Genomic DNA, 12,487 nt, shown 5'->3' on the forward strand with positions numbered 1-12,487 from the left:
AGGCTGCAAGAAAGGAGATACTGTATATGCATGAATTTACCTGCTCCCTCCTCACCATGATCCTGGGGGGAAAAACGTTAACTGACCTTCTGAAAATTAGAAAAGGAAAAAGGGCAAAGGAAGATTTAATCTTCCCAAACAACCAACCAAAGTGTGGATGTTTAGAATGAGTTGCAGGGCATGCTGGGTAGGGTCCTGTCTCAGCTGCGTTGGGGTCCTGACCGGCCCCTCACGAGCTATTTGACCTTGAGCAAGTCATAAAATAGCTCTGGACTTGACGTTTTTGTCTGTAGAATGGGAGCCTAAGGTGATGTACAGAGCATGACTGGCACTCAGTAAAACCGAGGAACCTCAAGATCCTTCCTCTGCAAATTCCGGTTCTTCTCTGAGAGGAATAGATAAGCTTCTGCAGTTTTACCACATTTCTTGTCCCCGAGCCAGCCCTGACATTTAGCTCACACAAGACAGACTCTGACTTAGACACGGCAGCTCTAGGGCTCTCAGGGGGCATGGCAAATAGGTTTCCTTCTGCCGGGGATCCAGGAGGCCCCAAGAAGCACACCTCAGCGAGGCTTCAGTCTTGAAACATTGTAGACGCAAAGGCGAATACTTACAAAAGCTTCAGTAGATTTCCAAGTGTTGCCTGCATTGCTCCATCTGTGTTTCTCTCCAGATTGCTAACTCCCCCCACACACACCACTTTGTATGTTTTACTCCCACAAGGCAGCCGGGGTGAGGGTGCAGAGCAGCCAGCCAGGCCAGGCGGAGGGGCCTTCCTCCATCAGGGGTGCACTCGGGGTTCCCGGGTCTGTCCCATCAGCGGGATGGTGTTTAGACAAACTGTCATAGGTGCTGGGTGGAAGGCCCCAAGGGGCGCGGGTGAGGGGCTTGGGTGGGGGGTGCGTACTTGTGGAGCTAGAGGTGGCAGGGCAGGTCCTTCTCCATGATTAGCGGCTCTTCCATGGGACCATACCGCTTCACCAGCAACCGTTCTTGTCAGTGAAGAACTTGATGAAGTTCCATTTGATGGCATTTCCCCAGGGAGCCCCTCCCCTTGGGCTCACTTGCACTCACTACCACAGCTCATGGGCATCATCCCTGTCACACAGATCTTGCTATACATACAGAATTTGACATTAAGTTGGCGGCAAACTGTTTGATCTGGGCATCAGTCCCTGGCTCCTGCCTCCCAAACTGTTGCAAGGGAAAGCCAGCATATCCGGTGTGCAGGCCAACTGGCTGAGTGTAGTTCATGTCTGTTTTGCCTCATTTCGAGGCCATGATGGTGAAGATGCACACGAAGCCCTGGTATGTTTCCAGGCTAACCATGTGCCAGTTGATGTCCTTGGCCGAGAACTGTGCATGGGCTGAGCACGGTGCCCATCCTGGAGACGTGCACATGGTGCTGGCCAGGCCAGGCGGGGCCAGAGCCCCCTGCAAAGATGTGTTGGCTGCAGCAGGTGGCTTCGACTTGCTAATTTTTTATTTATTCATTTTTTTAATCCTCGCCCGACGACATTTTTCCGTTGTTTTTCAGAGAGAGTGGAAGTGGGGGAGAGAGAGACAGAAATATCAATGTGAGAGAGACATATCGATTGGCTACCTCGTGCATGGCCTGGGGCCTGGAGCCTGGGGCCTGGGATCGAACCTTCAACCCAGGTGTGTGCCCTTGACTGGAATGGAACCCGAGACCCTTGGTCCTCAGCCAACACTCTAACCGCTGAGCCAAACTGGCCAGGGCTAAAATGCTAACTTTTTAAATGTGAATTTCCCTTTCCAGGAAGTCTTTGAAAATAACATAGTTATCTATTTATCTGAGTGCTTTTTGCCAAGAGACAAGAGAGTGGTAAGGGTGATTTGTTGAGTTTTATTTATTTATTTTTTTAAATCCTCACCCGAGGACATTTTTTCATTTTTTGTTCAGGTAGAGTGGGAGGGAGAGAGAGGAACAGAGAGAGAGAGAGAACCATCGATGTGAAAGGGACACATTGAGTGGCTGCCACCCGCATGACCGACCAGGGCCCGGGACAAACTGCAACCAAGGTATGTGCCCTTAGTGGGAACCGAACCCTGGTCTCTCTGGACCACAGGTCAATGCTCTAACGGCTGAGCCAAACCAGCCAGGGCTGTTGAGTTTTATTTTTAAGCATAATATAACCCTTAGCATTGGAATAAATATTTATGACTATTTACTATGTGCCAGGCAAATTGCAGTGTTCAGAGACAACAAAGAAAGTAAAACAGAATCCTTGCTCTTGAAGAGTTTTGTGGTCCAAGGGGGCTAAAACTAGTACACTGTAATAATTATACTCAAAGAATAATGCAGTAAGGACCACAAACCAGATAGGAACAGGTGAATCAGGGGTTTTGAAGGAAGGATAGCATTTACTGTAGGAGACTTTTTGTTTTTGTTTTTTAATCCTTACCTGAGGATATTTTTCCATTGATTTTCAGATAGAATGGAAGGGAGGGAAAGAGGGAGAGAGAGAAAAACATCGATGCAAGACACATCCACCCATTGCCTCCTGCACGACCCCATCCAGTGCTGGGGATCGAATCGCAACCAAGGTTCGTGGCCTTGACTGGAGTCAAACCTGTGACTCCCTGGTTTGCAGGCCGATGCTCCAACTGCTGAGCCAAACCAGCCAGGGCAACTATAGGAGACTTTTATTGCATTAACAACATTCTAATAAAAATTATACCCTAATAAGTAGTGATTTTCCTTTCTCTGTGTTCTCTTACACATCCTTGTTCATACATTTACATGATTTTTATAGTGTAATCGCAATATAATTTTGCACTCCCTTAAGCATTATAAACATTTATTTTTGCTAGATAGTTTTCATCATAATTTCCATCTGCTAGTGAATGTAATTTCCTTTACAGACCCCTGTTGTGTGATAATTGGGTTATTTCCAGGTTGTTTTTTTCACAGTTAAAAATTATGGTATAAGGAGTATCTTTACGCATGTAGCTTATTTCCTCTTTAATATTCTTTCTTTAACTTAGTTCTGAAAAATAAGAGTGTGGGGGTCAAAGAGCATGAACATTTCTCTCTCTCCTGAAATACACTGCTCCATGGTTTCACGCAAAAGGTTGGACCGATTTATAATGTCACCAGCAATAGATGTACCTGTTTGGCAAAACTGTGTCAGCATTGGGTATTTTGTTTTTGTTTTTTCAGTCTGCTGATTTCATAGCTACTCATGATACCTTGTTATCATTTTAATTTACATTTCTCTGATAAGTATGTTTCCAATATCTTTCCTGGTTGTAGCTCTTCCGTGACTTGCCTGTTCCGGTCAGACGAGCAGGATTTCCACAGGCAGAGAGCCAGAGAAAAGGTACTTCGTGGAGAGCAAATGGCTTTGTCGGGCACAGAGGAAGGAACACAGGCGGCTTTGGGCAGGGATGTAGGGGACACGAGAGAGAGAAGTGGTGGAGGTGAGTCTGGAAAGGAAGGTGGAGGCCCGCGTGTGCAGAAGTTTGTTTTGAATCGGGTAAGGTTTTTAGTTTAACTGGTACAATGTGCCTCATAGGAGTGGACAGTTGAGTTGGCCTGTCTCTGTCTTCTAACTCTGATGGATCTGTGAACCCAGCACCTGAGAGTAGCCAGCTCCACTTGCTGGCCTCTAGCCAGACTCCTGCCCCTCTCTTGCTTCTTTCCCACCTGGGGCCTGCCGATTCCCAGGGCTCCTGCCCGCCCAACTGCCTCACCTCCCCCTCTGCGGTTTCACCCTCCTGCACCCCACCCCTCCTTCCTCAGGTGCCCTCACTCACTCTCCCTGCATGGTGGCGCAGTCTACTCCTGCACCCTCCGTGCACCTGTCCCAGCCCAGGACCCAACATCAGTCCTGGGCACTGGACCCCTGGTTCTCCACCTCCCTGGGCCCTCTCTGGCCCCCTCCAGGATGTGTTCTCTCTGTCTTCCTAGAGGATTAAAAGCTGCCAGAACTGGGAGAGAGGCACCCACTGTTTTTCCTCCTCTACCAGGAAAAAGTGGGGTAGCCCAAAGTAGAACTGTAGACTAGAAAGGTGTGTTATCCTTTGAGAAAACACCTGGGCCTTGGTTCCCAAGAGCTGCGAAGCCCCGGGGGTTGTTTCTGCTGATACCCAGGGCTGGTGGGCCTTGTGAAGAATCATATTTCTTCTTGCACATCCCCTGCTGGAACTCCCTGTGCTGCTGAAAGAGGCAGAGAGTTGGCAGATAGCACTGGGCACGTTCCAGGCTGTCTTGGTAACCACAGAGGGCCCTGGACCAGGGGACTCTGACGGTGCAAGTGAGCCATGCCTGGCTGCACGTGCTTCGACGGACATGGAACACAGTGTGTTTTGTAGAATCTTAGGTGATAGTGCTTGAAAGAGTGAAAACCCCGGGTGTGAAATGAGGGTCCGTAGACAGTGCCCCCGGAACACCCTCTGACTTTCTACAAGCACACTCTTTGATGGAAAGCCCTGGTCCCACCACTTTCTGCTGCACGTCTTTGGGAAATTTCTTCACTAAGCCTCAGTTCCCTTGTCTGTGAAATGGGGATAATAAAACCAATGCAAGGTGCTGTGAGGATTAAATGAGATAATGTATGCAGAGTACTTAGTGCCTGGAGACAGCTACCTCATAAATGGTGGTCATGATAATTTGGGTTGACTTGGCTGGCTGCCCGCTTCTGCCTCTTCTGAGTGCACCAGCCTGAACAGCCATGATGAGGTTGTTGAGCATCTGGCCCCAAGCCCCAAGAGGAACCACCCCCAGGACCATTCCCTCTGATCAGATGTGCAGACCAGAACTCCCTTTCAGACATCTGACCGTGGGTCTCCTGCTGCCCACCAGTGTTAGGAACAACTGTTCCTCCAGGGCAGGAAGAGCAGAGACAAACCCTGTATCCATGGGCGCAAGCACGGCAGCCTCCATTAGCTGGGCCTTGGTGGAGGGGATGCACCCGGGGCCTTGAGTGGGGGTTTCCCTGAAGGCATTATGGCTTACACACTGGTTAGGGGTTTTGAGAGGGTGGCACAGCCAAATCCCAGTGGCGAATGATGAACTGCTTACTGAGTGTTCAGTGCTCTGCCCGCCTCCCAGAGCTAATGTCATGCCCTCCAAACGGGAATTTAAGGACTGCTGAGGATTCTGTCCCCAGGCGCTCTGTGTGGACAAGAGCACTGCTGACTCCATAGGAGGGTGGGGTGAAATCACATCTGTGGCAGCCTGTGGGAACAATAAAGTGCTACACCGTGTTGGGGATGACCACTGTGATTTCTGGCGTGAGCCACCTCCCCTGCGACTTTACCGGCCTTTGAAGACGCTCCATAGGTAGTGTGTCCTGACATTTGAGTGGATCGTGTGGCTCATCGGCGTGGTTCCTTTCTTTTCAGACGAAATGGATTAAATCCTGTCTTCACCAGGCTGGGGTCTGGCATGAGCTGTGATGATTATATCATTCAGAGTCTAAGCTTGTCCCCACAGGTAGCAGGTGCACACCCCTAAGGAAATTCTGACAACTTTGAAAAGTAGGAAAACAATTGAGTCCCAAAGAACTTATATGCACATACACGTAACCAATGGACATAGACAACAGTGCTTGGGGGAGGGGAGACGGGATATAGAGGAGGGTGTCTGGGGGGAAAAAGGAGAAACATCTGTAACAAAACTAAATTAATTTTTAAAAAACAAAATAAAATAAACACTGAAAAAGAGAAAAGAAAAGCAATTGCTTTTGATCCTGGACTACAGTTTGCTCTCATCTGGTGGAAGAGCACGTCCTAACTTGTCTGAACCTGACATTTAAAAACATCTTAGTATCTGTTTTCTATTAACTATATTCCACCAGACAGTGTAAGACAAATGAAGGAAAAGGTGCAGCTTTGAACATTAGCTCAGGGACCAGCTTGGGGAAAAACAGGAATCATATCAGCATGTGGTTAAGTGCTTCCCTCCACGAGACAAGCCTGCGTCCTCATTTTATCCTCACAATAACATAGGAACTTGCTATCGCCATTTTTTAAACAAATGTATCTCAGTTACTAGAATAATCAATATTTTATCTGATTTTTAAAATGAAAAATAAATTGCCCTGGCCAGTTTGGCTCAGCAGTTAGAGCATCGACCCACAGCCTGAAGGGTCACACGTTCCATTCCTGGCCAAGGGCATGTACCTGGATTGCAGGTTCAATACCCAGCCCTGACTGGGGTCCTGTGGGAGGCAGCCAATCGATGTGTCTCTCTCACATCAATGTTTCTCTCACAACAGAAAACAGGAGAAATATATTAAGCTTTAAGTCCAGGTTTCTCAATGCAGTAGCTTTGGGGATACTTTTCTTCCTGCACCAAAATAGGTAAATGTGTTAGTTTCACAATTCTTGTATTTTCTCTCGTATTTCCCATCTGTTCTTCCTTGGCAGGACCACTGCTAACATTTTCAGGGGCCAAAGCAAGAATTTAAGTGGGGGTGCCCTGACACCAGCTCATGCTGCTTCTCTGCGTACCCTGGTTCTATTCCTCACTACAGAGGACCTCGCATGCATGTGTGCAAACAGCCCAAACTTCAATTGTGTGTACTCACCAGAGCACCCCTTTGCTACCTCTTGGGCCCCTAGGTGTGCACATTAGACACATTGCCCACCTTTGGGAGGATGGATCTGGAGAAAGTTCATCAAGGCCCTAAAAGATGGCTCAGGGTAGAGAACCCCAGGACCCCAGGTACCCAGAACCTGCTCTAGAAGGCCCTCCTGGTCCTGGTTCCCCTGGGCTCCTTGTTCTCACTCCTTGGGGATGGACCTAGCCAGAGGAACACCTGAGCAGATGGTCCTGTAAAGCAGAGGGAACAGGACGAGGACCTTGACTGCCCTGATCTCAGGGCACACTGCCTTTGGATTTAGTACTGAGTGACAGTGCCAGCCCGTGCCAGCTGGGAAACCACAGGGAGAAGTTTGGGCTGTCTTGGGCCCAGAGGAACAATAAGCACATCCCTGGACCTGCTGAGAGACTTCAAAGAGGAACCCAGAGGGATTGGATGACCTCTCCACCTAACAATTCTTCCTATGATGCTAAAACTTTGTTCTGTTTTGTTTTCAATATTGTTTTTAAAGTCTGAAATCCCCTGGTGCTTACTTCACATTAATAAGGCAACATTCAGTTGGAAATCTCAAAGCAACAAGGAACAATTTTATGAACAGACAAAATAATTACAAGCGAGGTTCTCCAAGGTCAGAGGTGGAGGAGAGGGACAGCTGGCTTGAGGTTAAACGTCCCTGCGTCAGCCCCTTCCTCCTCCGACACCTTCCTCCTGGGAAAAGCAGAGCAGCAACGGCGATGTGCAGGTGCCTGGGAGCTCTGGGTCTGGAACAGGTAAGACCTGGGTGAGCAAATCAGATCTTGGATTTACAAGGACCAGAATTTCCAAGAGAAAATAAGTCCTGTTCTAGAGAGAGATGCCAGGACATTCTGGAATAGAGGCTAGTCAAGATAGATCACATTGCAGGGAACAAACAAGGGAAGGTATCTTTATCCACCGTGGTGATAACATTGAAGCCCCCCAGAATAAAGGAGGACAGACCCTCCAGAAGAAAAGAGAAAAGGAAATACTGACTCAACTGACTTTAAAATCAAAATGACCAAGAAATGCCCTCAAGTGTCTGAATTTGCCTGGAATTGACTGTTGCCTTGTTTGTTTATAATTTTATTTTATCTTTATTGATTTTTTTTTAAGAGACAGAGGAAGGGAGGGAGAGAGAGACAGAAACATTGATATGAGAGAGAAACATTGATCGGTTGCCTCCCATACATGCCTAAACCAGAGATCAAACCTGTAACCTGTAGGTGCTCTGACTGGGAATCGAACCCACCGCCTTTTGGAGTACAGGATAATGCTCCAACCAACTGAACCACACCATCGGGGGCTGTTTTTTTCATATTTAATCAGGAGGCAAAATAGGAGCTCAGGATAGTGTTTATAGTTAAAATACAGAAAAGTAAACCTAGATTTTCTATTTTAGATACCTAAGGTCGTAGCCTGGAAAATATAATACCCACAAATGCATTACTTGGTTTAGTCCTCTCAATCACCCCTACAAGGTTGGTATTATTCCCATCTTACAGATGGGAAAACCAAGTCTTAGGAAAGTTAAATGACTTAATATTATATAACTTCTAAGTTCTGAGATTTGAACCTAGACTCCAAAGCCGATGTTGCCTTCAGGACTCCAAATTCTATGAGGTTTATTTCAGCATTTCTATGAGAGGTTCGCACATGAGCCAACTGCTTGGCTCTCAAGGACCAAATTATTCTCTTGAGTGGAGCAGTTAGGAGAGAAAGAAACAGGGGAGGAATAGAAGAAATAGAGGGAAAGAAGTGAACCCCACTCGCACCCATCTCTTTCCATTTTTGGAGAAGAGCCTCTTGTCTGACTGCTTCTCTCTTCCTTCAACACAATTCGACCTAGGTGTGTCTCCCGCTCCACCCTAATTGCCCTAGTGCTTTAGGGCCTGATCTAAGAAGGCTTGAGTTGACAGGCTAGGTCATGGTTTCATGCAACAGGGTATCTGTTTTTGCCATTGTCTCCCATGGGACAATGATGATCGGGATGTACTTCAATGGTCATTTCTTCTGAAGGCAAATCAGATATGAAATCTCAATTAGTCCTGAATAGGACCAAGGATCAGGGAGCCACAAGGGAAGCTGCCGCCACGCCCCACATCCCACTGACCCAGAGTGTTAGTGTATATTGTATGAATGGGTGAGTTGATGGATGGATAGACAGATGAAGGATAAATGTTGAACAGTAGATAAATAAATAGGGGGATGATGGATGGATGGATGGATGGATGGATGGATGGATGGATGGGTGGATGTTGGGTAGATAGATGAATTGTCTGCTCGGTAGCTCTGCCAGTTCTTCACTGTCCTCTAACTATTGTGGCTTAGCTCGTTTCCTTGTTTCAGCCTTCTATGCTTGGAGTCACTCAGAGTGCCTATAGGACTGTACTAAAAACCAGGTCTCCTCTCTGTCATAGACTGTTCTCTCGGTTTCATTTTATAAAACTCAAAAGATTCTCTTACAGACTGGTTTTGTATGATCAAAGTGCAACAATATTCCTATGGCAAAAATTTATAGATTGTTTATACAAAAATAAGAAGGATGGCTGAGACTCTGGAAACTTGAAATTTTCTGACCTAATTATGGTTAGTAATAAGAGAGCTCATGTTTACCAAACACTTCCTTTCCCTTGGCCCCAGAGTTACTGAGTTCATCTTCCTTGTTTTCACATGTTGGCCTTCAGGATAGTTAATTAATCTCCTCCTCACTCCTTTCCTGCACGTTCTATCCTGTTTGAACTAAACCACTCGGGTCTAATTTTTCTATTTACTTGTCCTATCGGTTATTGAGAGAGAGGTTTTAAAATCTCAAACAATAATTGTGGATTTGTCTGTAACTCCCTGCAGTTCTATTAATTTTTGCTTCATGTATTTTGACAGTTTTATTTATTTATTTATTTTTATCCTCACCCGAGGACACTTTTCCATTTTTTGTACAGATAGAGTGGGAGGGAGAGAGAGAGAGAAACATCGACGTGAAGGGACAATCGAGTGGCTGCCACCCTCACGACCAACCTGGGCCGGGGACAAACTGCAACCGAAGTACGTGCCCTTAGCGGGAACTGAACCCAGGTCTCTCCAGACCGCAGGCCAACGCTCTAACCGCTGAGCCAAACCGGCCAGGGCGTATTTTGAAGCTCTATAATGAGGTCTACGAATAATTAGGGTTATCATGTCATCTTGACGAACTGACCCCTTTGTCATTATGAAATTATCCTTTTTATCTTTGATAATATTCTTTCTCTGAAATCTACTTTGTCTGGTATTAATGTAAGTACTCCAGTTTTCCTTTGACTAGTGTTAGCACAGTATATTCTCTTTCATTCTTTAACTTTTAAGCTATTTGTGTTTTTATATTTAAAGTGGAAGTCTTGTAGACAGCATATAGCTGAGTCTTGCTTTTTTATCCAATATAACAATCTATTTTAATTTATATATTTAGCCCATTTACATTTATTGTGATTATTGATATGGCTGGCTTTAATTCTACCACCTTGCTATTTGTTTTCTATTTTTTCCCATCTATCTTTTGTTCATTTTCCCATCTTGTTCTGCCTCTTTTTAAATTAATCACAACTCTTTATTGTGCCACTTTAGTGGCTGCTTTAGGGTTCATAGTCTGTATCTTTAACTTCTCACAGTTTACTTTCAAGTGGTATTATGCCACTTCATCTATAATATAAGAATCTTATAACAACATACTTCTGTTTCTCTTCTCATGGTCTTTAAATGACTTGTGTAGTTGTCCTTTCTGATGCTCGTTATTCCTTTATGTAGATCCAGGTTTCTCTCTGGTATCATTTTCCCTCTCCTTGTCAGACTTCCAATATTTCTTACAGAATAAGTCTGCTGGTGATGAATTCTTTCAGCTTTTGTGTATCTGTAAAAGTATTTCACCTGTCTTTCTTTTTTTCTGTTGTAATTCTTTATTTTCAAGATTTTATTTTTTTAAAGCAGTTTTACGTTCATAGAAAAATGAGAGGAAAATACAAAGATTTCCCATATTCTTCCTGCCTCCAAACATACCTTCAACTCTTCTTTTTTTTATCCTCACCCAAGGACATTTCTGTATTTATCTTCAGATAGAGTGGGAGGGAGAGAGGGGGGAAGAGAGAGAGAGAGAGTAACATCAATGTGAGAGAGATACATGGACTGGCTGCCACCCACACGACCCCAACTGGGGCTGGGGACAAATTGCAACCAAAGTACATGCCCTTAGTGGGAACCGAACCTGGGACTCTGCTCCGCAGGCTGATGCTCTAAATGCTGAGCCTAACTGACCAGGGCACATTCAACTCTTTATAACCTCTCCCATTATCAACATCTCCCACCAGAATGGTACATTTGCTACAATTTGATGGCAATTGTAGCAAATGTACCATTGATACATCACAATCATCCAAAGTGCACACTTTACCTTAGGGTTGGTAGTGTATATTCTGTGAGTTATGGAAAAATGTATAATGACATGTATCCACTCTTATAGTATCATACAGAGTATTTTCATTGCCCTAAAAATCTCTGTTTTCTGCCTATTCATTCTTCCCTCTTACCCCAACCCTGGCAACCACTGATATTTTCACTATCTCCATAGTTTTGCTTTTTCCAGAATGCCATATAGTTGGAATTATTCAGTATTGAGATTGATTTTTACTTAGTAATAATATGCATGTTTTTCCACAACTTGATAGCTCATTTCTTTTTAGCACTAAATAATAATATTCCATCATTTGGATGTACCACTGTTTATTTACCCATTCACCTATTGGAGGACATCTTGATCACCTCCAAGTTCTGGCAATTGTAAATAAAGCTGCTATAAACATCCATGTGCAGGTTTTTGTGGACGTAAGTTTTCAACTTCTTTGGGTAAATACCAAGGAGTCTGATCGATGGATCATATAGTAAGAGTATGTTCAGTTTTATAAGAAACCACCAAACTGTCTTCCAGTTTGTGGCTTTACCACTTTATATCCCCACTAGAAATTAATGAGAGTTCCCGCTGCTCCATATCCTCACCAACATTTGGTGTTGTCAGTGTTCCAGATTTTGGCTATAATGGTATCTCATTGTTTTAATTTGCATTTTCCTGATGGCATATATTGTGAAGCATCTTTTCATGTGCTTATTTGCCATCTGTAGATCTTCTTTGGTGAGATGTTTGCTAAGGTTTTGGCCCATTCTTTGTTTGTTCTATTATTATTGTTGTAACCCAGGAGAATCAACCTCACTCAGACACAAAGTAGTTTTGAATATTAGGAACTTTATTACCTGTGCAGGGACTGCAGCCAACCTACACAGAGGAGAACTGCAGCCCCGAGCTCAAGGGGAGGGTTGCTTATATAGGACACGGGTAACTCAAGAGTTTAGCAGAGCAAGCAAGCTACGTGTACAGAAGCGGATATCAGCAGTTAGTAGCTACACGAGTTGTTTATTTTATATTTCTTAACATTTACTAGACCCCAGCCTTGAATGTCTCATTGCCCCGTCTGGCATCTCCTGATTAATTAAGCTCATGGTCAGTACCCTTGTGGTCATGGCTGACACATACCTTCCTCTTCAAGAATTTTTGCAAACATAACTCCGGTTCAAGGAACCCAGGAGAGGTTCCTTCTTCTAGCGGATGGAGAATTACTGGGTTATAACAATTAGTATTATTATCATTATTTTTTTATCCTCACCCGAGGACATTTTTGCATTTATCTTCAGATAGAGTGGGAAGGAAAGAGGGAGGAAAAGAGAGAGAGAGAAACATAGATGTGAGAGAGACACATCAACTGGTTGCCACCCACACGACCCCAGCTGGGGCCGGGGACAAACTGCAACCAAGGTACGTGCCCTTAGTGGGAACCGAACCCGGGCCTCTCTGGACTGTGGACCAACGCTCTCACCACTAA

At 45.0% G+C, this 12,487-nt stretch overlaps 1 pseudogene; it reads right to left on the reverse strand.

Moving 5' to 3' along the window:
* Window positions 1–915: 915 nt before the first annotated feature.
* LOC118623208 lies at window positions 916–4,885 on the reverse strand (annotated as a pseudogene).
* Window positions 4,886–12,487: the final 7,602 nt, after the last annotated feature.

Source organism: Molossus molossus, unplaced genomic scaffold (assembly GCF_014108415.1).
Source record: "Molossus molossus isolate mMolMol1 unplaced genomic scaffold, mMolMol1.p scaffold_m16_p_1, whole genome shotgun sequence".
In the NCBI taxonomy this organism is placed as follows: Eukaryota; Metazoa; Chordata; class Mammalia; order Chiroptera; family Molossidae; genus Molossus; species Molossus molossus.